This window comes from Lissotriton vulgaris, chromosome 8, assembly GCF_964263255.1.
Source record: "Lissotriton vulgaris chromosome 8, aLisVul1.2, whole genome shotgun sequence".
NCBI classification, from domain to species: Eukaryota; Metazoa; Chordata; class Amphibia; order Caudata; family Salamandridae; genus Lissotriton; species Lissotriton vulgaris.
The window spans coordinates 378,962,350-378,985,219 of NC_141696.1; the positions used below are offsets into that span (position 1 = coordinate 378,962,350).

General features: G+C 50.7%; 1 protein-coding gene across 2 annotated transcripts in view; it reads left to right on the plus strand.

The window, feature by feature from the left end:
- Positions 1-6,769: 6,769 nt before the first annotated feature.
- Positions 6,770-22,870, plus strand: part of LOC147697071 (torsin-4A-A-like) — a 51,516-nt gene continuing 35,415 nt past the window's right edge. Inside the window, exons 1-2 of one of the 2 annotated variants that reach the window (XM_086933283.1) lie at positions 6,770-6,870; positions 9,666-9,752. The gene's annotated coding sequence lies outside the window, so the exon portion shown is untranslated. The remainder of the gene's footprint in view (positions 6,871-9,665; positions 9,753-22,870) is intronic. The other variant, XM_086933284.1, reaches the window with a different exon arrangement.

Consider the following 22,870-nt stretch of genomic DNA (forward strand, 5'->3'; position numbering starts at 1 on the left):
GTGACGAGGTGGCGACATACACGCCTAGTTAGACTCAGCTCAATCCAGGTTACCTTCATCCTAAGGCTTTGGGAATTTCACTCTACTTGCGTCCTTCGGTTAATCTGAAGAACCAGTGAGTCAATTTGGGTCCCTACATGCCTAGGCATGTTTTTAATGAGCGCTATGAACACATACTCACCCATAATTCTTTTTCTGCAGGCTGTCCGTCTAACTCCTTGTCCTGAAGAAGACCTGTTTTGACAATCCCCTGTTAATGCTCCTGTCAGGGTCCAAACGTTGATGGTTTATCTGCTCATACTTCAATAGGTCTCCTAGCTTACAAATCAATGTGATTTAGTTCCTGAGCCTGAGACACTTTTTGTTACATTATGAAATTGGACATTTTTTCAAAAATGTCCCACTTGTAAATACATGTCCATTATTGATTGTGTCACCTTATTCACCATGTCACTTTAAATCACTTTGACAAGCGTCACTCCATTAATTGCATTATAAGACAACCTGTCTCCCGAGTAATTGTGCATTGTTAACCAAAAAACTCTGAAAATCTAAGTAAAATACTTTTTTCCTTTTTTGAAATCATGAATAACTTTGTTTTCGTGTTTGTGTTCTAGCGCCTTTCTTAGATTCATTACTTTACCTTACTTAAATGTGTAAAACCACAAAGAAATTGCTTGACCCGACAGAACCAATTGTTGTTTGTATTATATATGCCCAGGTTCTGAGGGTTACTGGGATACCCCTTTGCTCTGTATAATATAATACATATTGTTGAAGGACTAGTCTCACTTAGTCAACTACGTTTTTCCTCCTTTTATAATGATAAAGAGAGTTCTGGTTCAGGTAAGATGCCAACACGGTTCTCAGGTACTGGTGGTTCCATTCTTTCAGTCACAAGTGTAGTTTCCCCCTCCTCTGGGACTGGCTATTGACTTCTCAGTCCTTCTTCTGTCATTCACCAATCCTTTGCTGGACCCTCTAGGCTATCCTCACAATCTGGTTCTCTATAATTATCTCTCTCTCTCTCTCTCTGCTTGGAGAATAGAGGGTTAACCCAGTATTCCCATTTAATTTTACTAGAGGCTTCAGAATTCATTAGTAAAACCTGGGCTCCAGGAATAACTAAAGCTTACAAGACCGCTTGGGCTTTATGGCCAAGCTGGTGTTTGGGAGAACATCGCATTCCCTTATCAGCTGATATAATCTATATCGTACATGTTCTGGCAGCTGAAGCTAGTAAATATTACGGGACCATAAACGTACACAGATCAGCAATTTAATTTAACCATTGTTACAACAACGGCAAACCAGCCGGAGAACACCCACTCATCTGTCCTCAGTTGAAGGCGAGTAACGTTTTCTAAACCTCCTTGTCTAAAGTAAAACAAATTGTGGGATGTTAATGTGGTTTTCAATTTGTTTCTCTCATGACCTGATAATACAGCACTTTCTTTCAAAATGCTTTCTTCAAAGCTTACTAATTTAGTGTGCTTGGTTTCCATTAAACGTTTATCAGATGTGAAAGCTTTAGACGTGTCTGCTCACCAATATACCCCCTATTAGAGTTATGTTTACTGTTAATCAATGTATGAATACTAACTTGAATTCATTATTTTATGCTTATTTTCCAGATCAACCTAAACTTTGTGTTGGACAATGACTCAAGGTGTATACACAGCAGACCTTTGATCTCAGAAGGTCCTCTCAATCCCAGCTTCTCGTTTCCTTTTGTAAGCCTTATAATCCTGTCTCCTCTGCCACCATGGCTCATTGGGTCGGATGAGTTATGTCCTTGGCTGGTATTGATATTTATGCCCTTGTGGCTTATTCTGCCATGGATGCCATGGCCTCTAAAGTCTTTTGGGTGGGTTCCAGATTGGAGGACATTCTGATATCAGCTCACTGGTCTAACGACAAAATATTTAAAACGTTTTACTATAAACCTGTTCTCACTGCAGCTTCTGTAGTAACAGTAATGATTTTAAGAAGCATAATAGTAGCCTTCATTATTTATATAACATTTAGATTTTACAAATAAATTATGAAGAAATGTGTTAATTTAATTAAAGACACTCAGAAGAGTATCATCCCACCTCAACACTAGGTAATCTGTGCCCCTATCCATCCCTGACAGCGGCTTCAGCTTTGCTAGCCACTTCCTCTTAAAGATGCCATGGGTAAAGTAGAATCTTCAGCTCATCCTTACTCTTCTACGTCTACACATGATTTTTTTCGCCTTCTTTGGATCCTTTCAGATGATTCACTCATGAACTTTTGCCAAGAGCTGTTAACATTTCCTCTGGCTTTTTCTATTTTATTACCAATTTTCCCTTTATTTGCTGGTCGCTCAAGAAAAGAGAGCTGCTCGCAGTCAAGCAGGATATTTTGCATACAGTGGTCATACTATTGGTTGGTGTGACTATTAAATTATTTTATTCCCATTGGCTGGTCTGTTGCTAAGCTTCATGGGATTTGCATTTTTTTTATCATTACTGCTTGTATTTAAATTAAAAAGAACAATTGATGGACAGAATGCAGAACAATGTCATACATTCCCCCCAGTACAGAGACCTGGGCCTAAATCCATCGTTTTTTTGCTCACCATGCCATTCCAGTTTGGACCCAGCCATAAGCCAATCAGTCTAGACCCTGCCCCAATGAGAACAGTCCAGCCCGAACTGCCAGGCCAGGTCCTCCCTGGTCTGGAAACCAGCATCCTAGGACCGGTTTCGGGCTTTCAGCCCTCATCAGCCAGGATAGATTGACTCCAGTGGCATGGAGAGCAAGGGACCCACGTCTGGGCATACCGGTCCCAATTGGGGTGACAAATGCAAAAAGAACAATTGATGGACAGAATGCAGAACAATGTCATACATTCACGCCAGTACAGAGATCAGGGCCTAAATCCATTGTTTTTTTGCTCACCATGCCATTCCAGTTTTGACCCAGCCATATGCAAATCAGTCTTGACCCTGCCCCAATGGGAACAGTCCAGCCCGAAGTGCCAGGCCAGGTCCTCCCTGGTCTGGAAACCAGCATCCTAGGACCAGTTTCGGGTTTTCAGCCCTCATCAGCCAGGATAGATTGACTCCAGTGGCATGGACAGAACGGGACCCACGTCTGGGCATACCGGTCCCAATCGGGTGACAAATGCAAAAAGAACAATTGATGGACAGAATGCAAAACAATGTCATACATTCACGCCAGTAAAGAGATCAGGACCTAAATCCATCATTTTTTTGCTCAACATGCCATTCCAGGTTGGACCCAGCCATAAGCAAGAATGATGGATTAAACCCAGATCCTTGTGACTGGGGGTGAATGTTTGCATTGTCCAGCATTCCGTCCATCAATTGTTTCTTTTGCATATGTTGCCCTAAGTGGGAAGGGTATGCCCAGACGTGGGTCCCGTGCTCACTACACCCCTGGATTCACGCTAGCCGGCTGATGAAGGGTTAATGCTCTGAAACCGGTCCCAGGATGCTTTTTTACGGTCCAGTGAGGATCTGGCTTGGCAGTTCGGACTGGACTGGTCCCACAAGGAGCAGGGTCAAGAATGATTTGCATATGGCTGGGTCCCTACAGCGGATAACCACTGCACAGTGAAGCTGCATTAATTTCTCTGTCTCTGTGCCCTCTGTGGGCCGTTTTTTTCCCTCCCCTTTCCTAGTCCACAGAGATCACGGAGACAGAGACAGAGAAATTAATGCAGCTTCACTGTGCGGCTGGGAAAGGGGAGAAAAAAAAACGGCCCACAGAGGGCACGGAGATACCGACCCTTCGGCCGATGCCCGAATGCCCGCATTGCCAATCCGCCCCTGCTATACACCCCTCCAATCCCCTCTCCTTTATGCCCCTCCACTGCACACTCTACTCCACTCGATGCTGTTCTATTCCACCCTACTCTGCTCCACCATTCCCCACTCCACACCACTCTACTCCACACCACTCTATTCTACTTTGCACTACACTACTCTACTCCATTCTACGCAAATCTATTCCACTCCACTCTTCTCAAATCCATGACTCTATAACCCTCCACTCTATTTCTCTCAACCCTACAACCTTTACATCTATGACACTTTATGACAAAATACTCTACGATACTCAGTTCTACTCCGCTCTTTGCCACACCAAGACAGATACTGTACTCCACTCTACCCCACTCCACTCTAAGATACTCTACACCCCTCCTCTCTATGACACTCTATGCAACACCCTTTATGCCACTTTACTCCACTTTACTCCACTCCACTACTTTACGCTACAACACCCCACTCTACGACTCTATGCCACTCCACTCTACACTATTATACACTCCTCCACGCCACTCTGCACCATTCCACTCTACACCACTTCACTCCACTGTACTCCACTCAGTCCATGACATACACTACTCCACGACACCCCATGACACTCCACCCCATGACACTCCACCCCATGACACTCCACCCCATGACACTCCACTCTGACACTCCACAAATTTCCACTCAAATCTATGCCTCTCCAGGACTGTCCACACCACTCCACTCTACTAACACTCTCCTCTACACTACTAAATTGAATCCATGCTGAACAGCAGCTACGCTGGTGTACAACATGGCTAACATGATGTTTCAAGGCTGTGAATTCACTGGGGTTCTCTGCAGAGGCCGAAATGAGTGAGCAGAAAAGGCAAAACGTTAGAGACTTGAAGAAGGGCGGGTGGAGTTGCCTACAGAATGTCTCATTGCATGTGAAGAGGGACTGCTCACAGATGTACACCACATGCCTTCTGCCCCGACTTGTGCAAATCTGTGTGTTATCGTTAGCACGCTTTGAAGTCAGAGACCCACGTAGGTGCCTCAAACCCAGGGCACAAGTTGTAAAAAAGAAGTGGGGGGACGTTGTCACTGGAAGTGATGTCACAACTGGAAGTGACGTCACGAAAGGTGCCGAGCTCCTCGTCCCAGAGAGGCCAAAGAGTGAAGTCCAGCTGTTTGGCAGGGGGGGGGAGGGAGGGCGCGGTGTCCCTCGGTAAAATAAGTGTTGGGACGCCGTCCACCCGCGTGGTACCCCGACTCGAGCCCTGCTCATACCAAACATCACCAATGTGGCGAGTTAACTAAGAACAGGAAAACATTATTGCATTATACATTTATTGTGTGAGCAACAGACAGTGCTGCAAGGGCCTCTGGCTGGGAACCCTTTTTTATGTATTTAATATACTCTTTTCTGGCTCCTGTCCTGTTTTTATCAGCACCCCCCAGTTTCTTCTTACACCACACACAACACACTGGATTTTTGCCTGGCACTTTAATAATGCGTGTTGCCATTTTCATAGACCCTGTTATGACGTCAGTGTGTTATCTTCAGGATATGGATAGATCCTTTTGGCTGAGGCTGGATTCGCTCTGCTATTGTACTGTGCTTAGTGGTTTGAACCTGTAGTTATACAAAGGTCTAATAAGGGAGCTCGGGGGACTAATGTGGTGTCCTCTCTGCATCCTGGAGGTAGCAGGTTTGTGAATCTTGGAAAGGCACTCATCCTTCTGAGACTGATACACTGTGCACTGTTGGCCAATAATTATTACTGTGATTGGCAGGCCTGGCGCTAGGCATGGGCAGTCTGGGCAGCTGCCAATGGCCTTGCACTCAGCCTACCAGCATGGGGCCCCACACCGGTGGTGTGTCCTGTTGTTTCCCTAGCAATCAATTTGAAAGAAAGGTGTCTCCCTGCAATTAGGTTCCAGCCCCCCCCCCCCCCCCACACACTCCCTCCCCCCTCCCTCTCTCTCTCTGGGCCTCTCAGGGATGGTGTCTGGAGGTCTAGGGGAGGGAGAGGCTTCCCCTTGTCCCAATGGTATGGAGACCATTCAGAGACACTGCGTGAGGCCCATTGTCCAGCATATTACCAACCCACAGCTTTAACTTTTAGCCCACAAACAATTCTCACATCTATCCAGCTGAGGGTGTGAGAATTGATTTTGGGTTGAAAGTTAAAACTGTGGGGCGCTAAAATGCTGGACAATGGGCCTCACGCAGTGTCTCTGAATGGCCTCCTTTCAAGGGGTCACTTGGAATTCCGGGACTTGTAGTCTTATTTAAGCCACTGCAAAACCAGAACCACAAGTAAAAGAATTCTAAGAAGAAAAAAAACGGATTGGACCAATTAGACACGCACGGACCTGGGAGCATTGGAGCTATGCATTGACTGCTTGAGAGCTTCGCACTACTCAATACCTGTTTAAGGTCACTGACTGTTTTAAAGTTGACTGATACCGGAAAGGGGTGTGGTGCTCAGAACCGATCTGAGATATATTCAACATGTAAGTTCAGGACCCCTCCCACCCCCAACTAAATCCCAAATTTCAGGTTGGACAACCTTGTCGTGATCACTCATGACATCCAAAAACCTGCAATATAGGATCAACAAAAAGAACAATCCGTCCAGCACACACCCTGCGAGGTGTAGAGCGCTATCAATGTGTTCACGCGCTTCCCAGAGCTGCATATATGATGCAACACAATACAATCCTGTTAATGTCAGTACCCTCGATCAAGGAATTTATTAAGATTTTGTCTGGGAATTTCCGGAGTAACAGGTTCACCAGTGTCTACCATTGTTAGGGCTCAGCAACAAATGCTGTTTTTTTCTTGGCCAAACCTACAGAGTGGTGCTATCAGACCGACCCTAAACATCTCAAGCAAAACGATGAACGTGCCCTTTCGAGACGGTCCCTACCTGCAGCAGGTTTTTAAGTGGGAGCAAGAGAGAAGGTGTGGCAGGGCGGGAATTTTGAAGATGAGACAAAGACTGCGGGCAGTGAGATGAGGGCGGACTGTAGGGGCTGAGAAAAGAAAACCTAAACCGAAGAGGCAAAACAGGTAAGCAACAAAGCATCCTTTGTATGCGGCTCGGAGCAGCTGATTGACGGGAGAAAGAGTATCACGGCCTTGTCAGCGGGCCCTATTTGACTGAAAATATCTTTTAGACCGAAGTCGTTTGCCGCATTCAGGTGTGAGTAGCTCATCTTGTTATTGGTGCTTTGCATTCTGGGGCTTCAAGTCCAGACTGAACAATGGGACTGCGCGCCCCAGAATGCCAAGCCAAAACAAAAACTCTGGAACAGGATGTTTTATTTACGTTGCCTGTGAAAGAACTGCAGGTGAGTCCTCCGACATAAATCGAGCAATAAGTAAGTGAACCAGAACCAATGTGCGAGAGTGCGTTCAAAGATGGTGAAAGTGAAGATTCGATATTTTAGGGAAAGGCGGGCCCCTTGATTCCACCAGGCAATTCCCCAGTGTGCCGGGGGCGGTTTAAAAAGCCTAGGACCGCTCCTGGGGTCTCTGTTTATCCCCCAAACATAAACTGAAACAGGTCACTGACTGGAAGGTTGGAAGAGAGGATAGAAATAACGCGCTCAGGGAGGGAGAAAAGAGAGTAGAAAACGCGTTAGAGGTGGATAGAGAGTGCCCGAGGAGGCGAAGGGAATGTGGCTGCTTTTCGATCCCCAGTCTGGGCCTTACCCGAAAACTGACCCCGTACGCACTATTTCGCGGACGAAGTGTAGAAAACGAATTTCAAACCAGGCCGGATTTCTCCTATCTTTTTGTTTGAATTTCTCCACTTAAGGCTTAAGCTTTTTATTTCATGTTTGTTTAGTCGATTTTAGTGTATAGAGCCGGAGTGTGTTGAGATGTTCTGAAAGGAAGGCGTTTGTTAGAAGCCTGTGGCCTTCCTGCAGTCTTTTTCAAACTGTGGTGCCTACAACGAGGCAGGTTTTTCTGAAATCCGTTCTTAGTAGTTGGAAACGCTGCTGTGAGTTCATCGGATAATGATGTTTAATGTATTTTTCTAAAGTTTAATGCAAGGAGACCCTTTTCTGCCCTTAGTAGAAAGTAAAAAGAAAAACATCACCGTGAACTACAAGTTTATTAGTCGGTCAAAAATGTTCAGTTTTTTTAGGTACTTTATTATACTGTGTCAGTCGCAGAGGTGGGGGGCGGGGAGGGGGGGGTGGTGCAGCTGGATGCTGAAGCCCTTCCCAGAATACACACTGCAGACATTTCTTCAAAAAAAGCCAAACATTAGCAAATCCAATAGGTCTCAGCCATCCTAGAGCTAATGGCATTGTCAATGACTGTCTTTTAGCCATGTGTTCGATGTGGATGTGTGTGCTGTAATTCTGGTTAATGTTCCTGGGTAAGGGTGCGATCTGTACGAGATATTTAGTTACACAGTTTTATGCTTTGTCCCATTCAGTTGTAGACTCTATAGGATGGACTATCGGAACGTTTTTTAACCATGGCACATTTTAGGAGGTGTGGCCAAGGGGGGCGCCCCATCCGACGTGGTCGATGCTTTTTGTACACTTCATTGCCCACTTCAAAAATATTTTGCAATACGTCGTGCAGATGTTATTTTATCCCATTTAAAACACGTGTCCTTTTGATTTATATCCTAAATCGGTGCATAGTGTTTATAATGTAAATTGTAAAAATGTAAATTATAATGCACTTAATTGCCATGTGAGGGACAGATCTGATGAATTATGCGATTTATACTTTTTTTGTTTAAACACTATAGGAGGTAGTTCCTCTAGTTAGTATATTTTGTGATTGGAGGCGGGAGGAGTTAACTTATTCAGTTAGCACTTTGCCAGTTGTCGAATCTGCGTAGTCCAAAGCTGGACTCTAAGGGCAGGGTGGAAGTTTCATTACATTGTCGCTCCAGTTCAACTTAATAAGGGCTTTAATGAAGCCCTGTAAGCATAGGTGAACACAAACATTCCACAATATATACATATGCAAAAACAAACATGCTTGCAATGAAGAATACATCAACAAAGGTTTGTCCTTTAAAAAAAAAAAACAATCCTGTAGCTTTTAAACTCTAAGGTGTGTGTGTGGTTTAAAACTTGGTGCCTTGCGTATCTCTCTTCCTGACTGTTTCTTGGTTTCTCTGCCCCTAATCCTTTTCATGTTTAAAAAGCGAGACCTATTGGCTTTGCCAATGTAGGTTGTAAATCAGAGACACACTTTAATAAAGGGATTCCAGTCTCTCCTATATTATCAACGCCCTTTTAATGTTATACTAATGTTGGACAAAATGAGCATGCGCATTAAAATCCACTCCTCCCATCCCCACCTGAAATCTGCTCATCATAAATAAAGTGCAGGTTCTGAAATGCGGCTGGTGAGTTATTATTCAACATTAAATGTGCTCGTAAAAATGCTGCCTGATGGGATCGGAAAGTGGGCCCTGTCACAAAGATAGCACCAAGTAGAACCACTGACCTTTTGCAGGAATATACTCACTTCTTTGTAGGGTACTGCAGTGGGTCTACATTAGCCAGTGCACAGAGGGTGCACAACTTCAGCCAATGGTGAGTGGGGTTGCTTACGGCTGGCAGGCTGAGGTACTTCAATGTGTATGAGAGAAAATCTATTTGCGTACCTAAACCCCAATTTTGTGGGTTATAGACGTGGCTGAACGCTAGTCAAAAAGGTTACTTTGCTTGTAAGCTGAATTTAAATGCTAAAACATCCTTAAGCATCAGATTAGGCAAGCACTAGTTAACGAACTGGTGGTTGAGTATAATGCAAAAATACCCAAGGGCAACAACAGTACTCTCTCACTCCCCACAGATGTTTCAACAACTGCTCTTATTTTTCAGGAGTAAGGTTCAGAGCTTCATCTCTGCGAACAGCTCTCCCCAAGAATTGAAGAGGAATGAATTGTAATTAGGGCTCCAGGTTTTATGGTATTTATTTTTTCTCCTTTTCAGTCTGTATTTATCCATATTTATTTTTTGCTAATTTTGTCTGTATTTATCCATTTCTATTTTGTTTTCTGTATAAATGAAGCTGCCATAGGTATTTTCCACATTTATTTGACTGATACATATACATTTGCATTTGAATGTCCAAAAGGTTTCAGCAGTATACAGTGTAATAGCCATGTATCAAAACACTTGCATTGCAGATTAGCATAAATAACTGTAGATCTGCGCTTAATTAGGAAATGTATTGTCTTTTTTCATCTCCCCTACCTCTAAATCTGTACACCTACTTACCTGGCACTCATGATTGACAGTAGAAAAAAACATCCAAAGAAGACATATTTTCCGTGTTTTTCTGTATTTAAAAATAAATACTGACAGGAAAAAAATGTTTTCTGTCTGTATTTATCTGTACAAATCAGTAAAAACGGAAAACTGGGAGCCCTAATTGTAATTACACCAAACGCAAAGGGCGAGCCGTCCCCATAGACAGCCATCCATCACACCGCAGATTCCCCCAGGGACACAGAGGTCAAACATTGGTCACGGGCCTTACTCTGACCCAGGTGGGACAGTGGCACCACATTACTGAAAATGCTGAAATAGCACTGGGTTGCATACACACTTTAGAAGAAGAAAAAAACTCAGATACGGTATTTGCAAGGTCCGCGGGCCGCCAGGGAAGGTTTGCCGGGCCGCCAGTGGCCCGCGGGCCGTACTATGAGTACCCCTGCTCTAGAAGATGTCTGCACTTTCTAGTGTGGTCTGATAAGCGTAAACTCCAAATACTTCATCAGTTCGAAGTGTATGTAAAATGATTTATACATCAAAGGTTTAATGGTCCTGGGGCTTGTCCCCAGCTACTTGGCCGCTGCGATGTTTCCATCTCCGATCTGTTTAGACAGAACCGATCTTCTGCCTCCATAACCTATCTTTTGGCACTAGCTGTTTACCCTTGGAGCTGTGATGCCTCTCTTGAATGTGTCATCGTTTGATATCCTTGAGGCTGCAGACAGTTGAGTACCTTTGTCGACTTGACTAAAGGAAAGGTGTGGGTATTGAGCAACTCACAGCAATTAGTATTTCAAATTGAGACTGGTGCCATCAAGCAAACTCTTCCTCCTGGTTTGTTTCTTGGTCAATAGAGTCCCTGTAAATATATTTTCCTTGTTTGAGCAATGTTTAGTTTCAGCAAACTGATGTGAAGGCCAAGGACTGCTACTGAAAGGTTTAAAAGTCCTATATTTAGGTCAAAGACTACCAGACAGTGCAGGTGTATGGTTTGCGACATCTTAGGGACTTTCGGAAAGCTTCCCTGGGTATGCATTACACCTGTAGTTTGCTATTGACTTTGTGGTTTATAATGCACATTTTGCTTGCTTTCTATTAGTAGGGCCCATTTGTTGTAGGCTGTCCAGCGCAAGTTAGTTCCCTTGCCTTGCCCAAACCCTATTTACTGTATTCGTCCACCAGTGCTCGATTTCTGTAAAACAGGCCTTTAAATCTTGTTCTTATCACATTTGCTGTGCATTCAAAGAGTCAAATGTCAAGCTCTCTCTTCCAGGGAGCCTGGTGTTTACTGTTCTTTCTCTGACTTCAAACTGAGCGGATTTTTGTGACTATCATGGTGGCTCCTGGGAGTGCTTGAGAAAGGCTTTACAGAGTATGGATTAGAAGTGATATTTTGATTTTTGATCCTTGATTGTGTTTTCATCAAATCTGGTCTCTTGTTTGTTGGTATGTTTTCACTGCAACTTACATCTCTGGCTGTGATGTTTTGTATTAATTGAAGTCAAACTGTTATTTGGCAACACCAACTTGGAGAGTAACCGTAATCCTGTTTCTATGAACGCTGTTGCCGACCAGTTTTTATTCCTATTTATTTATTTATTTATTTATTTATTTTCCCCTGGGGCAGCTTTGTATTTTTATATTTTTACGCAGTTTTATTTAGCGCAAACTTGACCCAATGGTATCTGGTATCGCAGCGCTTTACATAGCACCAGTTGCGTTACATGAGGCACATTCATTTTTGGTAGGCACGGGGAGATGAAGTGATTTGCCCAGAATCGCCGGATGTTCAGCGTTGTTGCCAAGACTCAAACCCAGTTCCCCAGATTCGAGGTCGACCGCCCTAGCTCTTTTTAGGTTTAAAGCATTTTATTAAGACAAAAGAACACGGGGAGAGGGAACAGGAGGTTAGGGTTACAGACCGTATAATAGGAGAAAAATCGTAGTATCAGGAGCGTGCCCGTGGAACAGTTCGTTAGGCCAGAGGAAAAGCAATAGCAGATGAAAAAAAATAAAGTGCAATTTATATCTCCACTCTGCGCATATCCAGCACCCCAAATCTGATCAAAGAAGGCAATGAAATTGACACAAAAAAAGCACAGCCCCTCCCCCTCTAGAACCCCCGCCCCAAAGAAAAACCCAACCCCCCCGTCCAATGTCCCATTACCAGTACTACCCGCCCCAGAGCCACACCCCCCCTCACTAAGAACCTGCCCCCCACTCATTCTAGTCTGCCGGAGTCGCCGGCGGCGTCAGCCTCAGAAGCCTGAGGTACCTCGGGCAGGTGAGCTCCCTGAATTCGGTGGTTAACAGCGCATGGAAGGGTTGCCACAGCTCATCAAATTGATCTATCTCCCCCGCCACCGCGAGCGACAGTTTCTCCATTCCCAACACGTGCCAGAGTCTATGTAGCCAACCTGTAATGGAGGGGACAGTGGTAGTACGCCAAAGGGTGAGGATATTCTGGACCGCAGACCCCAGCGCGATCGCGATCTGCCTACCCCTGCGGGACTTCAGCGGGTACATCAGGCCATTAGGGAGGCCCAGTAATACATACGCCGCAAAGCGCGGGAGCTCAATTTCAAAGTGCTTATCCACCTCATCCAGAACCTCCTTCCAATAGGCGGTCAGCAAGGGACAATCCCAAAGAATATGTGAGAGGGTCCCCACCAGCCCGCACCCTCTCCAGCACCCCATATCAATGTGCCTATTCATCTCATATAGTCTCTCTGGGGTGTAGTACCAGTATGTGGACACCTTGGTAAATGTCTCCGTAAGGCCGGTATGGTACGCAGAGTGTCGTGCCCGATGTGCGATCTGGTCCCATTCCTTGTGGCGAAGGTTCCTGCCCAATTCCCTGTGCCATCGTTCCCTCCCCGGGTTATAATAGTGGAACGGTGGGGGCTGTAGATGTTTATAAAGATCAGTAATCAATTTAGCATCAGAGGTACGGGTCACCAGCCACCGCTCATACGGTGTAATTTGACGATCAGCGGTGTCCCGCACCTGGGGCTGGAGGGCCCAATGTCGGACCTGCATGTAACGTAGTCTATCCAACTCCGTCAGGCCGAACTCCTGCTGAAAGGGGACCACGCCTTCCGGCCCATAGACTTGAAAGAGTGCCCGGCAGCCCCCGTCCTCCAATGGGAGAAAGCGCCTGGCTCCATCCCCGGGGAGAAATCAGGATTATCCACTATAGGTGTAAATGGTGAAGGGAAAGTGGTAAGGTCTCGGGCCTCGCAGACTGCATCCCACACTGTAGGAAATGGGACCCCCGGCCGGCCAGGGCTTGCGCCACAGCCAGTCAGAGACCACCACTCCTATATAAAGTCGACCCCTGCTCGCCCTCTAGGTAACGCGGCGCGGGCAGTCAGGCCTATCTCGGAGGACATGTGTGAAGCATTTGCGCACGCACCCACCAACAACAACCTCCCGGGCCCCCCCACAAAAGGAACTCCACACCAAGTATATATATGAAAATAGTCTTTGTATTACGAAGGACACATAGGAACATACACCTTACAAGGGGCTCGAGGTACGGCAGGGGTTACAAGGGGAAAGAACAGGGCAGGGCCAAGGGGCCCCTGCCAGGGGTAGGCACATGATCGATCTAGCATTAGAACACATATTCACTGGGAGCTTCCTCGGACTAGGACTAGAACACAATCACCAGGAGCTTAGCATAGAATACGTCCCGCCCCGGGGTCTCATAGAACCAGCAATAGAACTCACTCTAACCAGTATAGACATACATGAGGCAAGGTTATACAGGAGGGAAGGAATGGCAAGGTACAGCACACCACAGAGGCCGCCATCAGCAGGGCAACACATAAGAATTCCTAGCAACACTTTGATGATAGTCAGTAGCGCCCCCTAGGCCAGATGGCCTTCCTGAGGCAAGGGCGCCTTAAAGTCTCGATGTCCATAATGGGCTGCAAGGGGCCCGGGGCAAACCTAAACGTGGCAGCGGCCCACGAAGTGCTGGGCCGCTGAGGGGTTTGGATGTAGCCTTGCAGGCTCGGGGGTCAGGGACACGTGGGAGCCTCCTCAGGCTCGGAGCAATGGGTGAGGGTGGAGCCTCCCAGGCTCAGGGGGAATCGGCCGAATGGAGGAGCCTCTCTGGGCTCGGGAAGTCAGGACCACGTGGGAGCCATCTTGGGGCTCAAGGACAAATCTGTGGGCAGGCGGGGCCCCCCCCCCCCTCGGGGGACCCGGCATCAATGGGGGCCCCAGGGGCCGTGACGGAGCCTCGCGGGCTCGGGACCAGAACTGTGGGCAGGCGGGGCCCCCCTCGGGGGACCCGGCATCACTGTGGGCCCTTCGGGCCTTGAGGCACAACCGGCGGGTTACTGGAGGGGCGGGGCGAGCTCCGACAATGAGCCCCGACGCCCCCTCCTCTCCGTTGCACTCACCGGGTCTGTTGCGCCTTCGTCGGGTGCTCCGGGGCTCCCTCCCTCGCGGGGGCCCCGGGGGGGGGAATCAGCAGCTTCGCGGGGGTCTGGCAGGAGCGCGGAGTGGGCTCCCGCCGCTCCTGCTTCGGCATCCTCCTTCGGCCGGCCTCTCTCTTTCTCTCGGGCCGGCAGCCAATCACGGCGCGGCCTGGGGGATGACGCTGGGGGGAATCCCGGGCCGGCAGCCAATCCCAGCGCGGCCCGGGGATGACATCACCAGGGTCCCGGGCGGCGGCGGTGAACACGGGGGGAAATTGACGAGGAGTAGGCTTCCTCGTAAGGCACCAGGGCAGGCGATAAAGCGAGGTAGGCTCTCGCTGGGGTGATAGTATCTTCGTAGCACGAGGCAGACACCGGGTGGGCACCGGTCTGGTTCGATATAGCGCTCCTAGCGCGAGGGCATGAATGAAGCGCCCCAAGGCGCTAGGTCAGCAAGAGAGTGCTCCTGAGCGCTAGGAGCATAGGTGAAGCGCCCCAGGCGCTGGGACTGCAGAAAAAGCGCTCCCCAAGCGCTAGAAGAGTAGACAACCGGGTCTATAGAAAGTCCATGAAGTAGGTAGTTCAGGAGCAGAGCAGGGCCCAGGGAGGCACGCCCTTCCCTGAGCCCCAAGCAGCAGCACGACCCTGGCAGGGTCCCAAGCAGGAAGAAGAAGAGAGAGAGAAGAGGGCCCACCCCCCTTTTATACAGGAGCTCCCTTTGTCTCCAAAAGGGGCAGGCAGGGAGAGAACCAGCCAGAACTGGTTATAAGGAATTTCATGCTACTGGCCAGGCCAGGGGCACTGGACGCACCCTAGGGGGTGGAGCCAGCCTGGTGGGGAAGGCCCAGCCGGCTTCAGCCAATCATACACCAGCACACCTACTGCACACAGGCACCAAAGTCTAGAAGTGGCACTTCCCTTCTAGTCACACACATGCTGCATACATCATCTTGTAGCATTCAACCTCACGAGCGCACACATACCAAACACGACCCGGCACGCCCCCACGCATCAGGAACTACCAGAGCCACATACATTCCCCATGCATTCCTATGGGAGGCAGGTCTCTCTCACCACACACACACTCAGAAGGGGAATCACCATTCCCCGGACACATATACTAAGCACCAAACTTCAGGGGCGGACCTACCAGACTGGCCAAGTCCAACACACACCCTCAAGGGGACCCGTGTAATGAAAGAGGCGTAAAGGTTGGGGGGGCGGTGAGCGCGGCGCAAGAATGGAACCTCCTGTAGGGTGCGGCCCGCCACCGCCTGGTCCTGAAAAAGCCAATGTTTATCGGACTCCCACCTGTTCCACCCCACAAGGTAACGTAGCAGCGCCGCCTGAAAGTACTTACGGAGGTCCGGAATACCAAGGCCCCCCGCCTCCGGGGCAAGCGTGGAGAGAACCCTCTTCATCCGCGGCTTGCGGCCTTGCCAGACAAAGCGGGAGATGTCGGCCTGCGTTTATCTAATCCAGCCCACTGGAGGCTGGAGAGGTAGGGCTCGAAAAAGATATAGTATCTGGGGAAAGACTGTCATCTTAACCGCCGCGATCCTTCCCAGCCAGGATAGTAGGCCCTTACTCCAGCGGCCGAGCTCCTCCCTGATCTTTTTACTGAGAGAAGTGTAATTAGCCGTCACCATCGCTGGCAGCGTGGGTGCCAGTAGGATCCCTAGGTATGGTACAAGGGACGACGACCACTGCATAGGGAAGAGTCGCTGGAGGTCAAGTCAAGTCAAGAAATTTATATAGCACGCTACATACCCAGAGGGTCTCAAGGCGCTTGAGGAAGGGTTGGGAATTAATTGTCGAATATCCAGGTTTTAAGTTGTTTTCTGAATGTAGGGTGGTTCTGAGTGAGGCGAAGGTGAGTGTCCGCAGCCAGAGACACATCTAAAGCCACTGACTTGCTCATGTTCATTTTAAAGCCGGCCACACGTGAAAAGGCATCCAACTCGCGGATGCAGGCGGGCAAGGACCTCCTAGGGTCGTCCAGGGTTAATAGGACATCGTCCGCATAGAGGCTGACCGTGTGGACAAACTGGCCCATCCTGATCCCAATAGCATCCGGATTGTGGCGGACCCTCTGGGCGAATGGCTCCATGTAGAGAGCAAAGAGGAGTGGAGAGAGGGGGCAGCCCTGCCTCATACCGCGCTCGATTGCAAAACTACGGGAGCTGCACCCGTTGACTCGCACCGACGCTGAAGGATACTTATAGCAGTTGAAGACCATTGTGCGGAATTTATCACCAATTCCCAGTTTCCTGAGGACCAGCTCGAGATACGGCCAATGAACTCTATCAAAGGCCTTCTCAGCGTCCACTGCTAGCAACATCCGCTCCCCCGGTATCCGCGAAGCCTTCTCTAAAACGTGCGTCACCCGCTTGGTGTTGTCGACCGTCTGCCTGCCGGGCACAAAGCCAGCCTGGTCCACCTCAACCAAACCGGGGAGGTGCAGGGCCAGCCTGGACGCCAGAATCCCCGTGTACAACTTGAGGTCGACGTTGAGGAGCGAGATGGGCCTGTACGAGCCGCATGGAGCCCGGTCCTTCCCGGGTTTCGGAATCACCGAGACCGTCTCACTCAGGAGATCCGGTGGGATGGCTCCCAGGTCAGAGAAGGAGGTAAACAGCCGAGTTAAGACAGGGGCCACAACCGGGCAAAAGGTCTTATAAAACAGGGACGTGTAACCGTCCGGGCCCGGGGCCTTCCCGTGCTTCAACCTAGCTATAGCGGAGATCACCTCTTCAACGTGAATATCCCGCTCCAGATATTCCGCCTGAACGGGATCCAGTGCCGGAAGAGGCACCGACTCTAGATATTCCTCGGTGTCCCGCGGCGAGGAGGGCTCCCCAGCGTACAGCGCCTCATAGAAACTGCAGAAGGTTTCCGCCACCTCCGCGTCCTCGGAAACGGCCACCCCGTCCGCACTCAAGAGTTCCTTCACTACGTTACGCTGTTGCGCGACCCGAAGCCGATGCGCCAGGAGCTTGCCGCACCTGTCCCCTCCTGTGTAGTAGGCATGTTTCAAGCGCAAGGCAGCGTATTCCGCTCTATCCAGGTCCAGCGCCGACAGGAGCTTCCTTGCCGCCTTCAGCTGCCTCCAAACCCTCGGAGCACCCGTACGGCGGTGGACCTGCTCAAGCTCCCGAACCTGAGTAGTCCGTTCATCCCTCTTCCGTTGCCGCTCCCTATTTTCCGCCGAGGAGATGGAGATGAACTCCCCCCGAAGAACCGCCTTCAACGCAGCCCACTGTGTCGCTAGTTAAGTGTCTGTATTACTGTTGTGTGTCTGATAGTCCTGTATGACCTCTGCAATACGTTTCACCACCGCTTTCTTGTGCAAAAGGGTGTCCCTAAGGCGCCACATCCCCTGAAAGGGGGAGGCCGCCGGCCACGCAAACGCACCAGTAACCGGCGCATGGTCAGACAGAGTCAGGACCCCAACGTCCGCCGCCATAGCAGCGGCGCGCATCGGCCCACTAACCAAGAGATAGTCCAACCGTGCGTAGGTGCGGTGCGCATGCGAAAAATAGGAGTAGTCTCTACCCGTGGGATGCATGGAGCGCCAAAGGTCGTGTAAATCCATGTCCGCAATCCGGGCCTTCACAGCCTGGGAAAGTTCTCCAGTCTGTGGAAACCGCTGCGCTAACCTATCCAATATTGAAACCAAGACGATATTAAGGTCCCCCCCCTAGAATAACATGTCGGTCAGGCGAGGCAGTGACATCCACCAGTACTGAGTCCAAGAAGCGTTCCTGGTGGTCATTCGGGCTATAGACAGAGCCAACTGTAAACGCTATACCTCCCAGGCGGAGGCGATATGCCAGATGCCTCCCCTTCTGCTCAGCGTATTTATATAACACCTCCCCCCTGAAGGAGCTCGCTATGAGAATGGCCACCCCCGCAGTCTTGGTCGCTGCAGAGGAGAAAAACTGGGTGGGGAACTTAGCAGAGCGCAATCTATGGCTGTCACGGGACAATAAGTGGGTCTCCTGCAAAAGGCAGATGTCAGCCTGCGTCCCCTCAAGCAGAGACAGAATCGCCCTGCGCTTAATCGGATTATTCAGTCCCTTAACATTAAGGGTCACCACCTTCAGGGACGACATGTCTCCCAGGGACCAGGAACGCTATGCAGCGGGCAAGGAACCAGAGGAGGGGGGGGGGGGGGGGCGCGGGGCAGCCGCGTGGGACAGGCCAGAGCAGGCCAAGCGTGGGCATGGACAACTTCGGACAGGACTTCCCCAACTCTAGAACAACACCCAACCCCACCCCAAACACACCCACGGCAACAAGCCAAATGCCAACTCAAACAACCCATTGTCTCAGTCAAGCCCCAAAACGGGCAAGTCCGTAGAAAAGTGGACGTCCGGCCACTCGCCTCCACCCGCTCCCCCCGACCCCCCCCAAACCCCCCCCCAGCCCCAAACCTGGCATCGAAGAAGCTATGTTCATCTCCCCCCCGGAGTGAGTCTAGGCCGTCAAGGCCACGCCGTTGGAGTCGGCCAAGTCCCTGGCCGCCGCCCTCAAGGCACCGGCCATGTCCGCCCTGATGGTAGGGGAATCAGGACGCCCAGTGCTCGCCGTCGATCGTCTCCTCGCTGACCTCCGTCGGCCCCCTCTCTCCGATCGCCTCAAGGACGGCGTGGCTACGTCCTCCTCCGTAGCCGTGAGTCCCAGGACACTGCAAATGTCTTGCAAGGAGTGTAGCTGATGTAGCACTCCGTTCCAGCGAAAGATCAAGCGAAAGGGGTGCCCCCAGGAGTACGGCGTCTCATGTTCGCGCAAGAAGTCGGTGGCAATCCTGAAGGACCTGTGCTTCTGCAGCATGATGGCGGACAGGTCCTGATAGAGCGCCACAGGCCGCTCCCGGAAAGTCAGTGGCTGTTTCCTGCGGGCTTCAGACATGATGCGCTCCTTCAGCGGGTAGTCGGGCAGGAAAGCTAAGATGTCCGGCGGGGGCGTCGATGACTGGCGCTGTCGTCCAACCCTGTGAGCTCTATCAATGCGGATAGGAAAGTCTGCGGCCTCCCCCAGTATCCCCCGGAACAAGTCCTGCAGATAGCCCACCAGGTCAGTCCCTTCGTCCGCAGACTGCACACCACGCACTCAAATGTTATTTCTCCTCGACCTGTTCTCAAGGTCCTAGGAGTGGGCCTGGAGCTCAACACACTGCTCCCGGAGACGGAGGACGTCCTGTTGTAAGTGGACAATCTCGTTGTCCCGGCGCTGGGCCGCCGTCTCCACTGTCTCAACCCGTTCACCGAGGCCCTCCACCTCTCTGCGGACCTCACGGACCTCACTAGCCACTTCCCGCTTCAGCGTCTGGAAGTCCTCCTTAAGGGAACTGAACAACTCCTCCATGAAAGATCTCGTGACAGGGGGTTCTCCCCCGGGCGCGTCCGCCGAGGCCTGCGAAGACCCCGGCGACGGCTGTGCTCTGTCCCGTTGCTGCTGGGCCCTGCCAAGCATATCTGGCAGGGTGCGGTCCCCCTTCCTCGAGCCACCTCTTCCAGACATTCCAAGCGCCTCAGGTGAAGAGCGGGCACAGGCCCGACCGCTCCGGAGAATGTATAACCACCAGCAAGTACTCGCTGTGGGGAGCTCCCGGCAAAACCGGGGACCTGCGCCACAGACGACAAAATGGCGGGTCGGTCCGGGCACTACAAGCTGTGGGCGCCCAGTCGAGATGGCAACCGGAACCTACGCTGGGGGGACCCGGCCCGGCCAGTACGCTCCGCCACTGGGAGATAGCTGTGTAGAGGCGGAGGGTGCAGGAAACTGCCTTCAGGGGACTCCGGAGGAGGCCAATGACACCGACCCCTCGAGGACAAAATGGCGGCAGGGTGGGGCCAAGCAGAGCGCCAGAGCCCGGCGACACCACCGGGCCACTCCAGAAACCAGGCAATCTGGAAAGTTCCACAACCGGGGCCGCTCGGTTACTTAGAGTTGGCAGATCTGGCCCCGGTCTCAAGTCGATCGTCCTCCAGTCCCGGGACCGGGATCCTCTCCATTCAGGGGGCCACTGCCTCAAGTCCAAGCACCAGGGCACGCACTCTAAGTCCCCCGTGTAGCGGGCCCCCCAGCCGATAGCCCTCCTTCGACCTCCGTCGAGGGCCGGGACAGTCTCCACCCAGATCGTCAACTTTCAGCACTAGGCCCAGCCAAGGCGCATGGACAGCACTCCGATACGCTCCGCCTCCCGGGCGCTCCGTCGTCTCGATTTTCAATCTGTCTTTTGAGGTGCTTCCACCGGAGCGATCAGGGCCAAAGCGGCATCAATGCGTGCACCAGGTTCTCCGCCACACTCCTCTCAGCCGCTGAGCGTCAGCGGGGGGAGAGAAGCTGAAGAAAAAGGGCTCGAGCCTAGCCGGGCTGGAGGAGCTGCGGGAAGATGCGTCCGCTCACCCCGCCATCTTGGCCACGCCCCGTAGCTCTTTTTAAACAACTTTTTGTTTATTTACTTCTCCTTTCTTGATTCAAAGTAATATGTTGCAGCTAAAATTTTGTCTTCCTTCTGGATTGGGATAGGGGAACATGCCAGGTAGAAATATCATGTGTACGATATTTTATTTAATTAACCCCTTCCATGCGGCAGCGATTCCCCCTGGTGTGCTGTAAACAACACGAACAGGGGCGGGCCGTGACGAACCCCAGCCGTCATCAGCACAGGAGCACCGTAGTGCATGACGGCTGGGGTTCGTCATCAGCATGAAAGGGGTTAATATAATATTAATGACCATTAAAGAATGGATTTCAACCAGAATCACCAGATCCCTTAGGAATCAAGGCAACAATGTAACCTAACTAAAAATGCAAACAACTCTTTTTTAGGTTTCGCCTGGCAAACAGCTGCGCAAGCAGCGTTTCGCGCAGGCGGAAACTTTTGTTTACCAGTTTGTGGCTTATTCCCGCCTCTTTGTTCCATTGGCTAGCTCCATAAATGGAGGCTAGCCATTGGAAGAGAGGCGACCGTCATTCTGCGAGGCGACTCGTGGGCGTTCCTGAGATTTTTTTCTCATCCAGCCCCTTTGTGGCCGTCATTGCGGCGGTGGGCGGTTCCTACTTTTGGGGGGGGGGAAGGTTTGTTTTGGTCATTGCAGGCCGCCCGCCGCCGGAAGAAGTCCAGGTGAGTGATTCTTGCCTTCTGCTTTGCCTTTCTTGCCTTTCCCGCCCCCCTTCCGCTGTCAGTGTGCCTGTTAACCCGCCCCCTCCCGCCGCCGGAAGAAGTCCAGGTGAGTGCTTCTTCTTGCCTTCTGCTTTGCCTTTCTTGCCTTTCCCGCCCCCCTTCCGCTGTCAGTGTGCCTGTTAACCCGCCCCCTCCCGCTGTCCGTGTTTCTTGACCCTGCCTCGTGACGAAAGGGCTGGAGGCTTTAAGGCGCCAACCGCTGAGTGGGGGCAGAGCCGGCAGCGGTGCCCCCGAAGAAGAGTCCGCAGGCAGTGGAGGTGAGCATGGGGGCAAGGCTGATCAGGCCTGGAGAAACTTGCTCTGGGGGGGGGCGGAAATTGATGGTTACCGGGGCTGTTGCTCAGTAGTAGAGCACAGGATGTGCAGTCGGAAACCAGGTTCAAACTCCCCCCTGCGAGTTAGTCAAGCTACGCAAAAATGCTGTTTTTTAATGTTCTCACCATAGGGCGCTTGTCTCCTTGCCGGGTGGCCACAGGGTTCTAGAGCGGCATGCCGACCGCGGCCAACCGGGGCCAGTGGCATCGGGTGCGGCCCACTGTTTAGGCGGGTGACTCCAGGGCTTCGCACACCCCTCCCTCAGCGGAACTATTTGGGGCATGCTGCGAGGGCAGTTTAGACTTAAAACAGAGGGGGCAGGCTCGAATGCGCAGCTAACGTCTGCTCAAACCCCGCTCATTGCCACTGATGGAAATTCAATGTTTAACTTCCCCTATATCAAAGCGCTTGTAGCGCACTGAAGCATCCCGGGTTAACCGTGAGACACTCGGGATGACAGGGATACAAATTTCAGTTACGTGGAATAAGTTTCGGCGCTCTGTAAAGCCCAGAAAGTGAATGTCCTTGCATCGTGATCACCCCTCAGCGTCCTCCGCGCCGCATTGCAAAAAAGCCACTTTTGCCCTCGCAGTGTGCAGATATGCCTGAAGATCAATCACAGTGGGGCCCCTGAAGATCAGAGCAGATTCTGTTTTGTTCACATGATCTGCAGTGGTCCACCCTCAGAAGGTTTACATCCAGAGATATGACATTGATTTTCACTTCTAGCAATGTTTTAAAGTCCAGGATAGCATGTAGCACTTTCTCAAATTCTTCGGAGTGTTTTCACAGGGTAGATTTTAGGTGATGTAGGGCGCCCATGGTGGTGTCAGCGAGTGTTGGGGGTGGCACCGTGGTGTGGAGTTCAG